The sequence below is a fragment of the Pempheris klunzingeri genome, chromosome 17 (genome assembly GCF_042242105.1).
Source record: "Pempheris klunzingeri isolate RE-2024b chromosome 17, fPemKlu1.hap1, whole genome shotgun sequence".
In the NCBI taxonomy this organism is placed as follows: Eukaryota; Metazoa; Chordata; class Actinopteri; order Acropomatiformes; family Pempheridae; genus Pempheris; species Pempheris klunzingeri.
The window spans coordinates 8,801,799-8,810,493 of NC_092028.1; positions in this window are offsets into that span (position 1 = coordinate 8,801,799).

Genomic DNA, 8,695 nt, shown 5'->3' on the forward strand with positions numbered 1-8,695 from the left:
TTTTTTATCAATTAAATTTTTATCAATGTTGGTTGTTGGTCCACCACTTTGGTCAAGAGTGACATATCTCAGATTGCCACGAGATCAAATTGGGTACAGACAATCGCGCGTAAACAACACAACTACACACCAATTGAATTAGAGATGGAAATTAAATAGAGCTAATATTGGTTGCACCTTAACCTACGTACTTCCCACACACATCGTGACTTGCTTGTGCCAGCGAGCACACGTGCAAGCAAAAAATACACATAGTCAACAAGGCCAGCCAGTCGCCCACCAAACACACACAAAAACACACGTGGCCATATACACACACTTGACCTTGATAGAGCCAACAGGGTGGCAATTCTCCCCATTGACTGGGTCCATTAGGGGCCAAAGTGCAGCTGAGCCACATGCTGCACTGCCACAAAGAAGACACACACTGGATTACAGAGACGCAGCCAGGCACACAATAGAGGATGGGTGGTGGTGGTGGTAGTGGGGAGGATGAGGGGGAGGGGGGGCGGTTGCTGGATGAGAGGTTGGAAACAGCAAGAGGGAAAGAGGAGCAGAAGATGAGTTAGTTTGGGTGGGAAGGATTTAATCTAGGCTGGTTATTCTATGATTCAGGTGAATTGACTGTTCTCAGATGCTCTCAGATCGGTCCACCTTTGCTCATCAGAACAGGACATTATTTGTTGACTTGTTGAGATGGACACCTTTTTTAATGTTGGCAGATAGGGTGAGGTCAGAGGAGTTCAAAGTTTGAGTGCAGAGAGGGAATATGAGAAAAGCTTAAAGCTGGAATGGAATATTCCCTTTACGGGATGTGATGCGGAAGAGTGGATTAGAGACAGAACAAGAAACACACACACATACACACACTTTTAGCAATTCACAAGTCCAAATGAACCATTTTCTCTTTCCCTCCCTGTATCCCGTCCATTCCTGTCTATTTATCTATGTCTAATTCTTGTTCAGCATGACAATTTATTTCAGTAATAGGAGGCTGAGGTTTCTGATCTGAGGTTCCATCTGAGATGTGTGTCATGAATTAATGATCAGTGCTGAGTAAGGCCCTGTCTCTAAGTGCTGCTGGTGCTCAAATCAGCTGCCCCATCTGTGTGTGTGTGTGTGTGTGTGTGTGTGTGTGTGTGTGTGTGTGTGTGTGTGTGTGTGTGTGTGTCTAGTTTTAAATATGCTACACCTCGCTGCACGCAAGCAGAGTAGATTAACCCTTCACACAACAAATATTGGCAATTGAATCTTTCAGTCACATTAGCGAGAGAGAAAGTGGATTCAGCAGTGATGCTTCCCAAAGAAAATTGTTTTTCTGTAACAAATCTAGATGATTAAAGGGAAACTTTTATTGGGAAGTTCTAGTGAACATCACTAAGAATTTGATCAAAGCAATTCATTTTTCCTACTTAATATTCAGAGTGCTGCAGATGTTTACAGTAATGTTGATCTCATTTGAAGAGAAAACAGAGGAATGCTTCCTAAAAGGAAGAAATAATTATTATCCACACTTACAGCAAAAACTTACAGCTTGATTTTCCTTGATAGAAAGTCAACAATCAAGTAAAATCCTTAATACTCCTGATGATGCCATAGCTCATACCTGACTGGTTAATTAAGGTGCAGCATGTCCTCATACCAACTTCCAATGACTCCCAAAACAACATATATGAATGTTTTCAGCACCAACTATGAGACGCATGGGCAAGCACGCAAATACCTTAAATTACGTTACTTACATAACGTTGTGGTTGCAGGTTGCAGTTTGGTTGAGTTCAGGCACCAGACTATTTGGTTAGACCACAGTTTAGGTTAAAATAAGTACGCAAGTTGTGGGAGTGATGTTTAATCATGTTAGGAGTTATGTTATGTATGCAATGCAAATGAAAAGAACTCAATCTTGACTTTAGCAGCCTCCTGGGTGAAAGTCCACCCTGTCCATCTTATATCAACTTAATCGCTCTCTATACTACATCATCTGACTTTCTCTTTTGCTCCATTCATTATTACTATGGCCACTGGAAATTGCCTACGTAAACATGGGTCGTTTTAACCCCCTTGAAAAAAGATTACTCTTGTTGTTATTGGCATGAGGATGGGCTGTAAGGTGAGTTGTAGTGACGTATTTGACCCTTTGGTGTAATGTTGCAGCTTCTCTCAGGTTCTTAAAGGCATAGTTTCACATTTAGGGAAATACAGAATGTATTACTTAAATATCAAGCAACTGCAAGCAAGCAACTGATTTACAGTTGCAAGAAAAAGTATGTGAACCCTTTGGGATTACTTGGATTTCTGCATAAATTGGTCATAAAATATGTTCTGATCTTCATCTAAGTCACATCACTAGACAAACACAGTCTGCTTAAACTAATACTGCACAGAAAATCATACGTTTTCATGTTTTTATTGAACACAACATGTAAACATTCACAGTGCAGGGTGGAAAAAGTATATGAACCCCTAGGCTAATGGCTTCTCCAAGAGCTAATTGGAGCCAGGAGTCAGCCAACCTGGAGTCCAATCAATGTGATGAGATTGGATGTGTTGGTTAAAGCTGCCCTGCCCTATAAAAAACACACACCAGTTTTGAGTTTGCTGTTCTCAAGAGGCATTGCCTGATGTGAACCATGCCTCGCGCAAAAGAGCTCTCAGAAGATCTACGATCAAGAATTGTTGACTGGGGTTACAAAAGTATCTCTAAAAGCCTTGATGTCCATGTGTCCACAGTAAGACAGACTGTCTACAAATGGAGAAAGTTCAGCACTGTTGCTACTCTCCCTAGGTGTGGTCGTCCTGTAAAGATGACTGTGAGAGCACAGCGCAGAATGCTCAATGAGGTGAAGAATCCTAGAGTGTCAGCTAAAGACTTACAGAAATCTCTGGCACATGCTAACATTATTGTTGACAAATCTACAATAAGTAAAACATTAAACAAGAATGGATTTCATGGGAGGACACCACGGAGGAAGCCATTGCTGTCCAAAAAAAACATTGCTGCACGTTTGAAGTTTGCAAAAGAGCACCTGGATGTTCCACAGCACTACTGGCAAAATATTCTGTGATGAAGATGAAGATGAAACCAAAATTGAGTTGTTTGGAAGGAACACACAATGCTATGTGTGGAGAAAAAAATGCACAGCACACCAACATCAAAACCTCATCCCAACTGTGAAATATGGTGGAGGGGGCATCATGGTTTGGGGCTGCTTTGCTGCCTCAGGGCCTGGACGGATTGCTGTCATCGAAGGAAAAATGAATTCCCAAGTTTATCAAGACATTTTGCAGGAAAACTTAAGACCATCTGTCCGCCAACTGAAGCTCAACAGAGGATGGGTGATGCAACAGGACAACGACCCAAAGCATAGAAGTAAATCAACAACAGAATGGCTTCAACAGAAGAAAATACGCCTTCTGGAGTGGCCCAGTCAGAGTCCTGACCTCAACCCGATTGAGATGCTGTGGAATGACCTCAAGAGAGCGATTCATACCAGACATCCCAAGAATATTGCTGAACTGAAACAGTTTTGTACAGAGGAATGGTCCAAAATTCCTCCTGACTGTTGTGCAGGTCTGATCTGCAACTACAGGAAACATTTGGTTGAGGTTATTGTTGCCAAAGGAGGGTCGAGCAGTTATTAAATCCAAAGGTTCACATACTTTTTCCACCCTGCACTGTGAATGTTTACATGTTGTGTTCAATAAAAACATGAAAACTTATAATTTTTTGTGCGGTATTAATTTAAGCAGACTGTGTTTGTCTAGTGATGTGATTTAGATGAAGATCAGAACATATTTTATGACCAATTTATGCAGAAATCCAAGTAATCCCAAAGGGTTCACATACTTTTTCTTGCAACCGTATTTTAACTTAGACTGGAAACTGGAAGAAACAGCTAGCCTGCTCCGTAACAAAAAGATAACCATACAGACATGGAAGTGGTATTGATCTCCTCACCTAACTCTCGACACAAAGCGAATAAGTGTACGATATCTACCATAAATGATCCTCTGTGTGAACTGGTCTTATTAAACCGGCTTTCACAAATGGAGCATCAGTAATCAGTTGAAGGACGTCTAATCTCAACACACAAAATACACACACACACACACACGCATATAGAAGGATATAGTATGCAGTCTCAGAGCACCATCCTCATTTACACTGGGAGGTGTAATCTAATCTAATCCAGACCCTCTTTACTGACTGTGGCCCGTTCATCAAATATGTCATAACATAAATGGCATCGGATTAATGGGTATGGGTGAAAGCGTGGAGACTTCCTGGATTAGAAACAGCTCGTCAAAAGCCTAAAGCCAGTAGGTGTTTCCAGAACCTACTCTGTGGAAAGAGAAACTGCAGGGTGGCCCGGTTGTTAGAGAGACTGCCGGTATTGATGACAGCTTTATTTGTGCTTTTCCCATGATGTCATTTCAAAATGTCTGCCATAGAAAAGGTCGAAAAGTCAACACTAAAGTTCATCGAGTCTGAAATCTTCTAATTCTAAAGTGAGAAAGGGGAGTTAACTGCAAAAGAAGTGTTTTTTTACAACAACATCCACTTGTGAAAATATTTGGTATCAGTACATTTATTCCAATCACAATAAACAATAGAAGTCTAATTTTATGCCATATATTGTGTGTTTTTGAATCAAGTGTGAATGAATCAACCACAAAGACCAAGAGGTGCAGACAAACCTTAAAGCTGCACTGATCGATATTTTTAGGCATGTTAGCTGCATGGCTCCAGGGTTGGCAATGCCAGTTGGTCAGCTGGTCCACTGTGGTTCAGTAGGGAGATGGACAGATGGATTAGTGTGGTGTCACCAGTAACACAGGCACCAGACTGTGGTGGTAAAGATGGAGCTGAGCCGGAGGGCAAAGCTCTCAATTTACCCACTGATATATGTTCTGCTGAAATGAGGTTCCTCTGCAGGGAGTCTGGGCCCAGCCTTAGGGAGAGGGTGCAGCACTCGGGCGTCTGTAGGGAACGTCTTCGCATCAGAAGGAGCCAGTTGAGGTGGTTCAGGCATCTGGTTAGAATGCTCCTTTTGGAGGTCCTCTGGGCATGTCCAATAGGGAAAAGACGCTGGGGCAGACCCAGAACTCACTGGAGGGATTATTTATCTCATCTGGCCTAGGAATGTATCAGAAGGAAGAGCTGGAAAGCATTGCTTTGGGAGAGGGATGTCTGGAATGCCCTGCTTAGCTTGCTGCCACTGCTGCCCAACCCCAGATAAGTTTACAAAAATGGAGGAGTAGATGGATGGGGGTCGTGTAACTTATTGATCAGCTAGAAAGAATGCCAACTAAATGCTTCAAGTGAATGCATGAATGCTCGTCTGAGATTTACTCTTGTTTTTATCACTTTCCCTCTTCACCTACTTTGCCTCCTCTGTCGACAGGGCTTTTTTGCCGCATAGAGTTTCCACAGTTATTTAGATTTTTCCACCATCCGCCATGTCTGCTGCTTGGATTCCATTTTAGGGCATCATGCTCAGCTGGAATTCACGTTTAGTGCTAATTAGCAAATGCTAGCATTCTAAAATGTTAAATTAAGAGGGTAATCATGCTAAACATGATGTCTTCTACATATTAAATGCTAGTATTTTCATTGTGAGCTTGTTATTATGGTGATGATGGTGTAAAATGAGATTTATTTTGGAGATTGCCTTCTCAGGTTTGAGAGAATTTAGATAATTTAATTAATGGTAACATATATTGTTTTGTTTTCTTAATTATAGATCATGTCATGTGCTTTGCCTGTTATGTTATTAGTGGTTAAGATTGGCGGACATGTAAGACAGTGAAGTGATGTCTCACATTGGGTTGTGTGTTGAGATTGGCATAAATCTCCGCTGTTGAAATCTCCTAATTTGGTCAGTGACACAGGGGGTTCAGAACAGTCACATTTAAGCTTAAAGTCTCAGTGTTAAAGAGAAGGCAGGGGTGAGAGAGGGGATTACATGCAGCAAAGGACCTGGACTGGATTCAAACCTAAGCTGTTGAGCTAAGGACTCAGCCCTAATGGTACTTGCTGTACCAGGTGAGCTACCGGGTGCCCCATCACTCTTCAGTGTCTTTAAAAAGTAGCCACATCCATGTTCAGCAGCTGCCACGCTATACATGCCACTAAGGGCAACTATGGCTGATCAACAGTATAAAACATGCTATCAATATTAGTTAATTGCCAACATAGGAGTAAGGCCAGTAAACATCAAAGCAAATAGTGAAGAGATTAGTGAATTTACACAAAGACTGCAAAGATAGTAAAATCCAGTTACGAAAGCTCCAAAGTCTCACCAACAGTGTGTCTTCCTGCTTTTCCCATTTTGCTGACATGACATGAATGTAGCATAAGTACATGTGAAGCTGAGCAGCACGGCTCTCAAGCTGACCTTCTGCTCTTGGGAATCAATGGAGTGTAAAAAAAAAGAAAACTCCTCGAGGCTTTTCTAGGACAGCGAGACGTGGCAATATCTCAGTCATTTCACACCTTCTGTGTAAGCGGTTGACCACCTCTGCTCCCAGTGTGCACTCTGGCTCCAGCAGCACAGCGACGGCAGGAACAGGAAATCATCTGCTGTTGAATGGAAATGGATTTTTTTTTTTCCAGGGGGACTTTAAAGAATGGCGAACCATGACCCTGTGAGGTGAAAGGGACTAATTCCATCCAGCCCGCATGCTGGTATCTCTACTCTCTGAGATGGTCACAGCTATTAATGGAGCCTGTAAAGTGTAATATCTATTACAGTGGAGAGAGGTGTTTAATTCTTCCATCCAAATTTCTCTAGTCTACATCTCTTTTCTATTTTTGCACCTTCGATGCTGGATTTTCTCTGCAACATAAATGAATAGTAACTTGAGGACTTCATTCATGGTCAGAAAAAAAAGCCTTGTGAAGAAATAAAGTCTGTGTGGTTTAAAATGCTTCTAAACTATATATGGCACCATTAATAAAATAACAGACATAAACAGACACAACAGCCTGAACCCATATCATTGAACTGGAGTGCAGTGTGAATGGTGGGATGGGAACTCCCGATGTTGCTCATAACCACCACCATGGGGAGTGGGGGAGGGACTCCTGAACTGGGACAAGAAACTGAGGGACTGAGATGAGATGAGTGTCTTGGGACAACATCTAACATTGCTTTGTTTGATTGTGAGCATGGTGCAACATCAGTGACCACAATGGTTACCAGGCGCTCTTATCATACAGACAAGTGAACTAGGTCACCTGTTTCATAGTTGTTGTTTTTTTTTTAAATATTAGCCTTAGTCATTACATGTTTGGTTAGAGCTTACAAGGATGCTATCAATACATTAGTTCAGTTAAATTCAAGCCAAAACCAGGCGCATTGTTTAACAGACAAACATAAAAGCCAACAGCAGCAGTAATCAATATGTTTGGATTCACAATTGATCCCATGGCTGGGTGTATGTGAAAGGCCTTGCTGGGTGTTGTTATCTACTTTTAATGAAATCAACTAAATCAGATTAGTGCAGAGTGTGCTCCTTCCAGATGAGTTATGGAACACTGGAACCATGCATTTGTGTGTGTGTGTGTATGTGTGTGTTCAGGGGGTAGACAAGACATTTAAAGCAATAGTTAAGCATCAGACGAGAAGACTGATACCACTCTCATGTCTGTGAGGTAAATATATACCTCTAACTGCCATTTAGCTTAGCATAAATACTGGACAGTTGCAGGGACAACAGAAGGACGCTTACAGCTGTACAGTTTCCATATGGAATAAACCAATGAGATATAACACGTTAGCTAGTGAGCTTTGCAGGTGGTGGCGGGTTGATTTTTGTTATGTTTCCCTCTTATGTTTCCAGTCTTCATGCTATGCTAAGCTACCACATAGCTTAGCATAGCACTCTCATGTCCATCAGCAAGCAGCCGAACGCACATAAGAGTGGTATCAATCTTCTCGTCTAACTCTTGGCAAGAAAGTGAATAAAACTATTTCCTAAAATGTCAAACTTTTCTTTTACAACATGTCATCGTGCAAATCATGATGACGGTTGTTCCTTTAGATAGAAGACATGCCATCATCTTATTTCAGAGGCTTTAGATGAGAGAGAGAGTCCTGTCTCGTATTACAAGACGCATCCTGACAGATGGTGCCAACTTACTCAAATTTGCTGTTTCAGCACAGACCAGATTTTTAAGATGACCAGTTCGGGTCAACACCGAGCTGAAAGTCATTTAGTGTGATGTTATCTAGGCAGGAATGAAGCGCTGCCCTGGAGAGCTGTCTGGACTGGACTCCTATCTGAAGAACACTGTGCCGATAGCTAGGAGTGGATATCAGCACTGGCTGTATACCAGGAAGACTGCTGCTCTGCTCTGAATGTGAAGTCTGAGGACAGGGTACATGCAGCTGCCACTGAAGTCTCTCTTTTTACCAGTTAGCACCATTAGAATCCATAATTTAGCTGAAAACATATATAATGCTTAAATTAATTTCTTTTCCCATTCTCTATTTAAAGGACCATTCCGTGAGATTCTTATTTATGGTGCCATCTACTCTATAGTGAAAGCCATCACTGTTTGTGCCATCAGGCAATTTTTCTACCGTTTATTACAAACTGCCATTGCTGTTATTTGGTGTTAGGGTTTATTGCAACCGCTTTCAAAGCTTACATCTCAGATGACACTTTAATTGACGTGCATTTCAGTCTA